The sequence below is a fragment of the Chelmon rostratus genome, chromosome 22, assembly GCF_017976325.1.
Source record: "Chelmon rostratus isolate fCheRos1 chromosome 22, fCheRos1.pri, whole genome shotgun sequence".
NCBI classification, from domain to species: domain Eukaryota; kingdom Metazoa; phylum Chordata; class Actinopteri; order Chaetodontiformes; family Chaetodontidae; genus Chelmon; species Chelmon rostratus.
The window spans coordinates 9,319,221-9,331,966 of record NC_055679.1 but is presented as its reverse complement, the minus strand read 5'-3'; the positions used below and the strand labels follow the sequence as shown (position 1 = coordinate 9,331,966).

Genomic DNA, 12,746 nt, shown 5'->3' with positions numbered 1-12,746 from the left:
GGGGCGATGGAAACGTATGAACAGAAAGGACACATGGGTGAAAATGAAGATATTCAAGATACAAGAGAGGAAGGGGAGGAAGATGAATCCTACAGCTGGAGGGAAGGGAGGGTGTGACGGGGAACGTGTGAAAAATGACATGCTGCATATTTGAGTACTCTTTTTAACATTTTGTGATTAACGTGTAAAGAAATTTCACAACTGGGCAATCAACTTCATGATCAGAAACTGAAGACAACAGTAAATTTTGACTGAGATTTTAATATAAAAGTCAAATATACATAAAAATGCGGCCAAAAATGCTGCAGTTGACTTGAATTTTTTGCAACATGCTCATTTGTGAGCTGCAGAGGTGCTGGTAGGCAGATTTTAGGCAGCTAAGCTAACAAGGGACTGGCTGTGGTTTTATATTTAACAGACAAATACAAGAGTGATGTAAAAAGTCAAACTAGCACAAATTAGCTGTTTATTTTATATATAAAGTAATTATTTCTGTAAAAATAATGGAAATATGATGCAACTTTTCTCATCCGTTCTTATGTGTCTGCTATTATATCTGACCTGGGTCATGTCTCCAGAGAGGCAAATAGAGATTAACTGCCCCGGGGCAAAACAGAAAAAAAACAACAACAACACAGATGACTCCCCAAGCAGTGGCACAAACAGAAAAACACACACACGTACAGAAAATGAGCATCCACGTGCAAATGTCAGCATCTCCATATCTCAAGAATGTCACAGAGCGTTAACTGGCATAAATTGCTCACACGTTCACGTTGAAAATTCCTCCCGGCCTTTGATTTGCGTGATCGTGCACCATAAAACTGAACCTCTGATCTTTTAACGCGCTTACGTACCGGTTTCAAATACAGTCAGCCCGCTTTTAAAGCCTGTTGAGTGAATTTTTCATAGTCGAGGCGAGGCCACAGGGATGTGCTGCGCTGTGCGATGGAAGACATTTCTCTGACGGCAATAAGAAAGGCTCTTATGGAAGCACAATTACACACATATGCAGCCTCACATTCATCCCAAAACTAAGTGGGTACAAATCATTTCCCATTGCTCGGTTCCTCTCGGGCCACAGACAAAAAAGCAGGGATGATGACAACAAAGAGGACTCAAAGGAGGATGAGTGGGACGACTCTGGCTCGTAGGCAGGTCATCTCTCATCCTCCTCTTTCCTCTCTTCTCTGACTCAGGGGTCAAAGCCCAGAGGTCAAAGAGTCCAGCTCTGCTTTTCCAACATGGTCTCTCTGTCCTTTCTTTCACTTCCTGTCCTCCTTCCTCTAGTTCACTCATTTTACGTCTTGCTATCCCTCCTTTAACAAAGCCCACCAGCACTTTCTAATCTGTTTGTCAAACTGAGAAGACTTCAGCAATATATATATAAAAAAGTCTGTTTTGTCAGTTATTAAACATTATCAAAGTTGCCATTATGTCAGGTTTGGCATTTCAATTAGGCTGCCTCTGTTGTATTTTTGCCTCATTATCTTGTAATATGGTGGTGTATTATTTTGAGAGCAACGGGCCAAAAATTGTGTGTGTGTGTGTGTGTGTGTGTGTGTGTGTCTGAGGAAATTATGGCTTTCAGTAAGTGACTAAGACAAACAATTCAAATTCTTGTCAAAATTAGCACTGAGGGTGAGAGTTTAATAGCAGTCATTGATGGCAGTTTGTTGCATTTCCTATGCCGCAACTCTATTTTTCAAAGGTTTTGGCACTTTGAACATGCCGACTTGTTGCAGAGTCCATCTAATAACACCAAAACCTTGTGTGTCCATTGAGCCAATTGTGTTTGGGGGCGAGAAAGGACTTTAAATACATTGCACAGTCGATATATAAGCCGAGCCAACATTTCTGAACAACAAAGGATGACGCTGCGGCTGCTGACACAGACCCAACAGTCCTCCTGCCTCTCAGTTTGCAAACCCTGAAGCAACGTGCTAAGTTGGGGGGGGGGGTAAACACAGTCATCTGCAGTCACATCAGATTACAGCAACAGAGATATTTCTAAGATGATAGACTGAGTCGGACCGCTTTCAGCCAGACTGGGCTAGACTGATTGTTCTCTCATCTGAAGCTCGGTACACGGACAGATTTGTACATAAACACACTGATGCCACATCGCTGTATAGCAGAACTTCCATTCTGTCGTGAAATTAAATCTAACATCAGTTATATTGTTGTCCCAGGCTGAGATTTCATATCTTCGGGCAGACACCCAGCACACACATCGTAACACTCGAACCCGACTGTGGTGGCCTGGAGTAACCAGGTCACAAGAATAGGAGCTTGGAGCCATGAGAGTTGCCACAAACATATGGAGGGGAACCGCAGCCTAAATGTGAAGCCACCGTAACCGCCACTTCGCTGCTGATATTTAAGAAAGCAGACTGAACTTCATTAAAACAACACACCTTTAAGACTGCGACGGAAAATGGACTGAAATAACGCCAGCAGTCGACACAAACAGCCGAACCCCCTCAAACCGAGCAGACAGTGGGAAAGGAGAAAGAGGGCCGAGGCGGCCTCTTGTAAACAAACACACACAGACAGCACAGACCGCACACAGACCATTTCTAAACCGACACCCAGCGAATGCCTTTGTGCAACCAACGCCTGAGGTGAGAGCTGTTATCGCAGCATTTTGAAAACCAATCCTGCGATCATGTGTGAAAAGTGGGTGCTTGTGTTTGTCCAGCAGGGAATACTGCCTTTTTTATTAAGTGTGGGTAGCATTCGCCCTCTGCGCTGCTAAAACATTACGGAACAACCTCCCATAAGCGCCACCAGAAACAAGCTATGAGCATTGGCATATTATCACCGTTTAAGTTTAATTGACGAACTTATTGGCAAACTACTGCCTAGTTAGATACAGAGCGACATTAGCATTAATTTGGAGCTGTGTTTCCAGCGACCTGATGAGTCCAATATTAATTCTCTTATTCTTTTTACTCCAGTTTGGTCTCCACCTACTCCTGAAAGCAATATCTGGCTCCTCAGCCGCTAAATGCAAGTAGTCGTTAGCTTTGGCAGTCGTTTGTTTGGTGCTGGGCAGGTAGCGTGCAGTGGGTTTAACAGGTCTTACTGCTGTGGCTGAAACTGATGCAGATGAGAGCTGTGAGAGTGAACCAAGACATGGTTCACGTGGCAGTCCAGAAAAAAACCAAAAAAATTAAGCTCTGTCGAGTCAAGTGATAGTTCTGTGAGGTCATCACTATTAACAACCCCTTTCACATACAAGCAGTCATGTGACCCTTTGTTAATATGAAAATATTGACTAAAGCAGCTTTAATTTACCACTTTTTCTCAAACATCAAGACACAGCCAGTTTTTTTTTCAGGCCAAAACACAAAAAGCCACTTCTAGTGTCTGTAGAGGAGGATGTAAATCAGTGCCAGTGGGTACCAGACAAAGACAAAGATGCATTCAGCTCCAGGAGAGGCACAAAGACATGCTAACATACCAGTCCTCTGTCAATTTGATAACTTTATTGGCTGACTGCTCTGTCTCTCGTTCCCCTTAGTCCTCTCTTTCTCTGCCTTCTTGACAAACCCCCATCAAGCGGCCGGTCTGCCGCAAACAAAGCCCATTGTAAGGTGAGAAAACGGCCCCACTTCTTTGGGGCAAAGCCTAGACTGGACCTTTTGATGAAAAAGGAAAGCAAGGGGTTGCATTGCCTCTTAATCCGTTTTGATAGATGGGCCCGTATTCATGCATGTTTCATATCTTTTTACCGAGTTAAGTATTATTTACTAAAGCACATTTGTGCCGCAGACAATAGGTGGATGATGTTACACTTTCCCCACCTTGGAAGGTAAGGAGAGACGTGACATGAGGGATGGGAAGAAAGCATTCACTCTCAAGCTAAAGTGAGGCGAGGCAGGGTGTTATACAAGACGCATTTCATGTTAAACAAATAGTTGGCACCGGGACATGCAGAGGTGAGGTGTGGAGTTTATTGTAAAGACTTCTAGTGAGGATGAGGTAATGGCATACTTGCATTACTGGTATGGTTTTATTTCCCAGGAAATGTTTACACAAATGTCATTTGATTCCATTGTACCCGGGGAAGGTAACCATATGACTTTGCAACAACACAACAATTACTGTTACTCAAGAGCTCTTCTATCAGGTTTCTTTGTCAGGATTGGAACCAGCAGCTCTCTCCAGCTGTTCAGAGAGCGTTGCGATCTAACTGCTGACTTCATCGGAAGCTGTCCGCTACATTGGAAGTGATTTTAAGAGGAGCTTTCACTACGCTAACACCACTTCTTTGCAATGAAAGGACAGAACTGGCAGCCTCTTTGTCTCCGATAGCCCTCAAACCGGATCACACGCCGCCAGCTAATCAGAGCAAACTATCTCAGCCTCTTTTTGCATGTGCACAGAGACACACACACACACACACACACACACACGCACAGGGCCTTTCCTTTTTGGGGTCAGTTTTTCTAGCACCATCCGCAGAATCCCCCAGCGCCTGCTTTTCTCTGAGGCTTTGTGAAGTGCTGATGGTCAGCATGCATCCCGCCCGCCATCGCATCCGCACCTCGACAACCACCCCACGGGGGCTTTTGTCCTTCATGTTGTTTACCGCTGGGATAACGCTGAAATGGCAGGGGCGTTGTGGGCCACAAGGTGACACCTCCAGCAGTTAAAGATGTGGCCGCAGTTGAACTGGGGATAGTTCTTTACTGCATCGGACAGTGTACAGCAATAGCGGAAAAGCAAATGTACAAGTACATGTAGGGAAGGTTTGGTTTGAAATCCATGCATAATTGTTTTGCTTGGATTAATTACAGGTAAGGGACAGTTTCATCTGCATATGTGCAGAGTGAACAATTCTTCATTTAAATACAGGTTTAAAACTGGGGTGCGGTATGGGTATAGTGACTTTGTCTTCAACCATCACATCTATATTTGACCAATATGAGATTCAGCTAAATTTTTATCTTAAATTATGTACAATAAAAAGAGAAGCTTGCCCAAAGACACAGATGACAGGATACATGGCTGCTACAGAAACAGTAGTGCACTGCAGGATTTAACCTGACGTGTCCTTGATGTATCTGAAGGCATCATCAACCACCATAAGCATTAAATTTAATCACAGTTTTCATCTTCTGTGAGGAAAAGTATACATTACATGGACATGGCAGACTAGCTGCTGAGACGAAAGACAGTTGGTCTGAGCTATCTTTGTTATATTCTAACGTGACTCCACCCTGTACAGTTTCATGCCAGTTTCCACTTATGTGGAAACCGCCATGAACACTGGTTGAAAACTGTTTAGCTTTAATTCATCGCCAATTCAAATACTGATGCTTAAACATCATTTAACTGACAAGCACACTTACACAACCAACTTAAAACTTCACCCTGCTGCAGTGAATTCTCCTGCATCTCCCAGCACTCTTGAATGCCTGATATAAATACCTGTCTTATGTCTATTATTGTCATTTTCTGTTCCCTTTGTTCTTTTCCCTATTCATGGAATATGAGGAGCCCTGGCTCTCCATGAACTGAGTCTTAATAGTCCTCCCACAAAAGGTGGAAAAATGGGAACACCTCAAAGCTCACTGCAAAGTAAATGTGATTTTACTTATTTTTAAGTGAAAAATACAAAAAACACATTATGCAGCGATTTAAAATATAGTCAATCTGAATTTGGGTTTTGTTAAACCAAGAGTAATGGATTCAACTGGAACAGCTTTGAATTACGATAATTGCTCAAAAACAAAACACTGGACTCATCCATGCGCAACTCATCAAAAGCCATTACTGATAGCTGCCATTAAAATTCGCTTCATCTGACATCCAATTATAGCGCCGTGATATTTGGACAATTGCACACATTTTGCCAGGCGTATGGACCGGTTCGTGGGCTGCCAGGGGCTTGGCTGGGTGTTGGGTGCGTGCCCATGTGCAGTGTGTATGCAAGCTTGCAAGTGTGTGTGTGTGTGTGTGTGTGTGTGCGCGTTTGTGAGTACATGTCTCGCCTGTCGAAGGTCATCACATCAAAAGCCGTGAGCTCAGCCAGAGCAGAGGGCCATGCTGGTTCTATGTGTGTGTGTGTGTGGTTATATTTGTGTGTGTGCATGCAATTGTGTTTCATAGTTTCATATATGAAACCAAAACTAAATGGAAACAGAGACAGGAAGTGAAGTATTTACAATATGTTTGATATTTAACAACTGAATCTGGGGTATAGTGGTTTGCAGTCATTCAACTCTAATCCTCTGGCAGATACTCCTTGTCAATCATGTATTTCCCTCTTTTGGTAACTGATATTTTATCCAATCAATTTATTTCTCTCCTTAACAAAATCTCCCTTTCAAATTAATGTAAAAAATACCGTCTTCCTCCAGTATGGTGCCGCCGCCACTGCCAGAATCCAGTTTATCTGATGCCAGGTTTCAATTTTTATACCCAAATCAACTGAACAGAAACCAACTGCTGTAAATAACACAGAAGTCTCTCTAAAAACATGGTGCTTTAAAATGTAGTCGAGTAAATTTTAGATAGGTCAACTTGCAGCTGATGGGCAAACCAACACAAAACACACATTGCTGTCCTTTAACAACAAATATCACTTGTGAACTGTGTGTAAAAAAGAGTGTTTGTAAAGAAGCACACGTGCGTGTTGGATAAAAGGACCTATAATCAATAACCTTTCTAATACAGTGTGAAAATGGGACAGGGCCACATAAATCCAGCTGGGCCTGTAAACGAGACAGGTCTCATTGGCATTCCTGGGTGCTTTCGCTAGGTAAAAGGTATTGATGAGCAGACAGATGCACGTGGCCTTGGTACGTGACTCTGGGCTTTAACACGACATGAGTTACTGTGTGTGTCGCTATAGATTTGTATGAGCGTGCGTGTGTTACTGTGTCCTTCAGGGACAGACTGTTATTCCTTTTACTGCCGAGGTCCCTACATGTCTTTTCCATTTCACGAGGCCTGATCAATCTCTGACGACCTTGATTGTGGTTGGTTCCTCCCACAAAAGATGCTCAGCACTCAGGATGAGGTTGCTTTTCTTAGAGCTGGTCGTAGGACCTAAAGTGTAAAGTTTTTTCTAATGGAGTAATATCAGGACAGAGGGGAGTCCGTGTGAGGGGGCAGAGATTGAGGTAGAGCAGGCTGCAATGAGCAGAGAGGAGAGGGAAGAGCATGGTGGGACGGGATGCGAGGTGGGGGGGGGGGGTGCTGATTGACGGTGTAACAGCAGCGCAACAAGCTGGCATGCCCCTTTTTTTTCCTCCTCCACCCATCTGTTCGTCAGGATTACTCACATAGAGAGGGATAGAGGAGGAGAGGGGACGCCGTAGGAGGGCAGAGGAACGATCCGTCATCACAACCTACAATAACTGAATTCAAACCACTTTTCCATTAACTGCTGTAATAATGACTGACTGTTAAATTTATGGATCAGTGCAATATAATAGAGTGCTCTCATGAGGCTATTCAGGTAACAGTGATAGTAATGGGAAGTGGAAACATTGTAGTGGCGTGTTATGTAATACTGTGCTGCAGCGCCTGCTCTACTTACTAAGACGGAGCTCCCGACCGACAAATATGTTTTACGGCTTTTCCACAAGGCAGATCCAGCATGATGTGTACTACTGGTCTGCTACCTCTGTTCATTAAAAGAGCCCCTGTGGAGTTTTTTCTTGTTAACACAAGCTTTGTTTACATTCAGTTTCAAGTGCATTTCCTTCCTCGTAAAGCTGATTTTTAAGTATTTTGAATCCAGCTTTGTATACATCCGTGTTTTCTTGCTTGCAGTCTTCTTCCTCCTGCTTTTGCAGGCGCACTGCAGCATATTTTGGAGTGTTACCTCCACAGTGATGATCAGTGGAATAGTCATCCGCGTGCATGAGATAAACAAAACACTCATCTAGTAGCTCCATAGCACTACTATAGATCTAAAACCCCACAGAGAAACCTTTAATACAGTGTGTATGCTGCTGCTATACTGAACGGTATAACAATCACATCACTCAGTATTTTTGTACTCCAGGAAAATATCTATTATTTTAAAGAAATATAGGAATAATACATACAATAAAAATAGTGCAAATTGTGCCGCATCGTTCATCCGAGTGTGTTAAATGGCATCTGTGCCTCCTCCCTCTGTTTGTGTGCGCGTGTGTGTTCAGCAGCAGGTGAGCAGGAGGTGACTGTCAGGACATGTGGCTCCTATTTTTCCAGTCACACTCGAACAAAGTCCAAAACACATGCTGGGTATTCAAATTGTCCTCTCACCTCTGTGGGCGTGCGTACTTTCAGTGTTTTGTTTATTTTTCAATGCAGGTTCATGGCTTTTAGCATGTTTACATTTCATTGTGTCCCAAGCTTGTAGCAGCACGTCAGCCGACATAGGGACTGATCTTAAAACTCTTCCACTGACAGACGAGCCCAACCTGACACCTCATGCTCCAGGTTGTACAGTAAATGTCTTCACATCTACTCACGGATATTCTCTCACTTCCCAAAAGAGTTTATTTCTGCATCAGTGTAATTTAACTTATTCTAACTGTGCTTATCATCCACGATGGTGACAAAACAAACCTGAACAACACACTTAAATCAAAGCCCTAGGAGGTTGCAACAGGCATCGAGCTACTGTACTTTGCTGGGTTTGAACTTGGTGAGCGCACAAACTAATATAGTAAGAGGGCACAGCTGTGACTGCAAAGGGTATAAATCAGTTGATGCCAGGTATAAACATGTCTCAACACTTGCACTTTTCATCCATACTAACTGACGGTCATGGTTTGGAAAACTGACAAAATGTGCACATATGAATCCCAGCAACCATGCAGCTGCAATATCCCTGAGACATTGTGCACACAAAATACAGAAGGCCAGCTCAGCAAAAACTGGAACAGGAGGAGGCTGAGCTGCTGAAGGGTGAAGCTGATTGACAGACCCAGTAACATCAGTGTGGACACAGCATGCAGGAGCAAAGCATAAACAGCTGCAGCAGCATTATGGGTGAAAGCAAATTATAAAGCCTTATTATGACCTGTTTGCACTGTATGTAACAGCATTGTAGTGCTGGTTATACCCATTTACAATCAGCACAACTGTGTCAAATATATCTCAAGATACCAGGGCTCACAGCCAAATAATGGGCACAATAGTTAAGCAGAGAAAGTATATAAATGTGCAATATCTGACTCACCTGTGAGGATTTAATCTCACTGTCTGTCTTCAGGAAGCGGTGTGAACCTGCAACAATAAGAAGGAAGCCAAAATTAGTAAATCCCTTCACACTGGACTGGACAGTTCTAACACTGTGTAAACTCATGCCACCAGACTGCATCATCTTATACTGCACGTGACAGAAAATCTACATAGCACTGATGTTTTCATCACAACTCATTTGGCAAAGCAATACTTTGACAGTTCACATTCATGCAAACTTGGAACAGCATCAGGTGAAAAGGAAGTGAGCGAGCAGTTAAATGACTCAATGTTTGGAAAATAAGGGCAGGCACTAAAAATGACTGCTGAAGTCCTTGGTGGACAAAAAAAAAAACAAAATAAGATGCACCTATCTCTACTTTGGAATTAGCTCTTCTGATGAAATATTATTGAGGCAATGGAACATATTCGGTTCTCACAGCTGAGAACATCATCAATGCAGGCCAGCGTCACACATGCAGCGCACCATGAATACATGAGCACATCCTCCCAGCTCTCCAGGGAATACCCGGGAAGTGACTGCGTCTTGCTGAACACGAGGCCTTCAATCAATAACTAAAACGTCTCTCGTCATTTTTATTACTTTTACCTCCAGCAGGGGACACACGCAAATGAAAGGTTACCCGCCATCAACGCGCACACACAGTGCCCCCCGCCTCCCGCAAACAGGCTTCCCTGCGTGACCGCGAATGCATTATCATAATCTCCAGAGAGACTCTCCATTCATCTCACATTAGCAAAACAAATGTGACAGACAAAGAATGCCGGCCCATTTAGACGGGGAGCCATTAAAACTGTAGTTAGCTCAGAGGAGAAAGACGGCGGATTATGTGAGTGTCCATTAATAAGTCCAGGTCGAGCTGTTTGAACTCATCGGATGATGTCGAAAGATGAGGAGGGGGTCTTTGAACTCCCCGCGATGACATGGGTGAGTAGCTGCTGTCACAGAGAGAGCGATTGAAGGAACGTCAGTGACCCAACCCAACCCCAAACTGTGACCCGTTACCGTGGCAACAGAAGGATGCAGAAAGAGAGAGGCAAAAGATGTTATTTGTTAATGTGTAACATCCGCACATTAGAATTCAACCCATTAATAAGCTTACTTGAAAGCGCATTTATCGAATTATTTGAATAAATGTCATAACCTGGGCTGACTGAGCTGGATTGATCTTATCTCAGCTGAAGTGAAACAAATTGAACGGAGCCGAACTGAGACCAGAGGGGGCAGTCGCAGATGAGGGGAAAGAGCGAAAGAAGAGGAGACGTTAATGAACGGAGACAGGAACGCACCGAGACATCAGAAAACCCCCGGCAGGAGAGGCAGAGCGAGGATGATGCGAGGAAGAGTGTTGAGAGAGAGCGAGAGCGCATGAAAAAATGAAGGCCGAGTGGGAATCGGAAACATGTATTATTAACGGGCAAATCTAAAAGCACTTCATCATCAGAGCGTCGGAGGCGGTGGAGAGAGACACAAAAAGAGAGAGAGAGAGAGGAGAGCTGGGAGGAGGCAGGAGCGAAGAGCCAGCAGACCGGACCCCAAGCTCCAGCACGTCGCCATGGAGACAAAAAGAGAGACAGATCCTGGATACCACATGACAAGAAAGAATGCTGTTTGGCATTTTAGGGAATGCTTACTCGCTTTCTGACTGTGAGATGATGAGATTGATACCACTCTGTTAGCTACAGGGAGATAGTTAGCTTAGCTTTGAATAAAGACTGCAAAGCTAGCCTATGTCTGTCCAAAGCTAACAAATCCACCTGCCAGCACTTCTAAAGCTCGCTAATTAACACATTATATTGTCTGTTTTTTGATTATTTGTTCTAAACACGACATGTGAAAACAAGAATTTGCCTTTAGTGATCTTTAAAGGTGCCAGCAGGTGGATTTTGTCTCCTTTTGTCAAAGCATGGCTAGATGTTTACAGTTTTCATGCTAAGGCTGCTGGTGTTAGCTTCATATTTAACAGACAGACATGAGAGTGGGATCAATCTTCTAATCTAACTCGTGGAACGAAAACTAAAATGCCAAAACGTCAAGCCATTCCTTTGAGAAAATCTATCACATTGTTTTGTCATTTCATTCAACATGTCATGTTCACTGTTTGAAATGTATTGACTGTATTTTGAACAAACTTTATTGCCATCATTCGCCAACCAGGACAGCAGAGTGTATTTCTATTTTATAGTATTCCACAGACCGTAGTGCGGAGTAAAATGTTTTAAATCTGTTTGATGAGCCTTCAGAAGAATTCATGAAGCAAAAATAGATCTGATATGCTCACATCCTCGGGAAGCAGCCAAAATATCTCTATGACAACAGTGTGGATGTGAAATATAAGCTCTGTGTATATTTAAACATCCCCCGGAGATAAAGGCCAGTGTTTCTCTGGATGTCCTTACACTAACTGCAGTGCGATCACTATGTCTGATTACTGAAGCCGTATGTCCCAAAGCCCGGCGCAATACCACTCTGATTTACTATCTATCTGCTGTTTCAATTAGCTGACTGACTTTATGGATCCATGGGGAACCAATACACTGCGTTTCAGTGTGGTATGGGGAGGGGGGCAGTGGGGTGTTTTTGCAGACTGTGATAGAATAACTGACCCCAGGCATGAATAGAAATGCTGGTGCACGTGTGTGTGTGTGTGTGTGTGTGTGTGTGTTAATCCCCTAGAATGAGGGGCCTCAGCAATCAGCGACAGTAGCAGCTGCCCCAAAAAAAAACACTTTACAGGCGCCCGACTGCTTGGCCTCCACACCCACTTCTACCTTGATCTGATTCCTACATGATACAACATACAAACACACACACACATACACACACACTCCGTTTTGGTTTGTACTGTCATCCTACTCCACCGTGTGAACAATTCTGCTTGTGATCAGCTACAGTGTCAATATTTAACCCATTTCAAAATAAAAGGTCCAGTTAAACGGGCAAGTCGATGTGGAAAACAAGAATTTTTTGTTCTCGTACACTGTAGCTGCTGAATTTAAATCAGAGTAAACCTGGCTAGCATTATATGAATTTCTTCACTGTATGCTCTACCCCTCATGGTATTATTGCAATCATTGTTGAGGAAAGTTACTTTTACAGCCATGTTTTCCACAGTTGAAGCCTGTAACTCTCCAGAATAAAAGCAAAACGTAAGCTGACCAAATTTCTCTGCTCATTCTCTGCCACCAAGGAACACAGCGTAAAATAATCTGCACCGCTTAAAGCCCAGTGCCCAAGCTGCCATGAATGAAGTCCGACTTTCTCACTTCTGAGAACACATTTGATTTCCAGCCGCCCCGGAGCCGGCCAGTGCAAACAGCAGCGCTGGCTGTCCGCAGCAGTTGAAGGCACCGGCTTTTCAGTTTCAAGGTAAAAAAAAACAAAAAGCTTGCGTTTAAAAGCCTAGTGTCAAATTGGCAGGCAATGCAATGTAGAATAGGACTGTGAGACATGTATCCACAGTCACTTGGTAGTCAGCTATGTAAGCAGTGACACCTGGACGAGCGACGGCTGTTTGTCTGGAGCCTGA

At 43.6% G+C, this 12,746-nt stretch overlaps 1 protein-coding gene across 2 annotated transcripts in view; it reads right to left on the bottom strand.

The window, feature by feature from the left end:
* The window catches only part of nrcama (neuronal cell adhesion molecule a), a 52,746-nt gene that overhangs the window by 20,873 nt on the left and 19,127 nt on the right, over nt 1-12,746 (bottom strand). For both annotated transcript variants that reach the window (XM_041964099.1, XM_041964100.1), the window contains exon 2: nt 9,194-9,240. The gene's annotated coding sequence lies outside the window, so the exon portion shown is untranslated. The remainder of the gene's footprint in view (nt 1-9,193; nt 9,241-12,746) is intronic.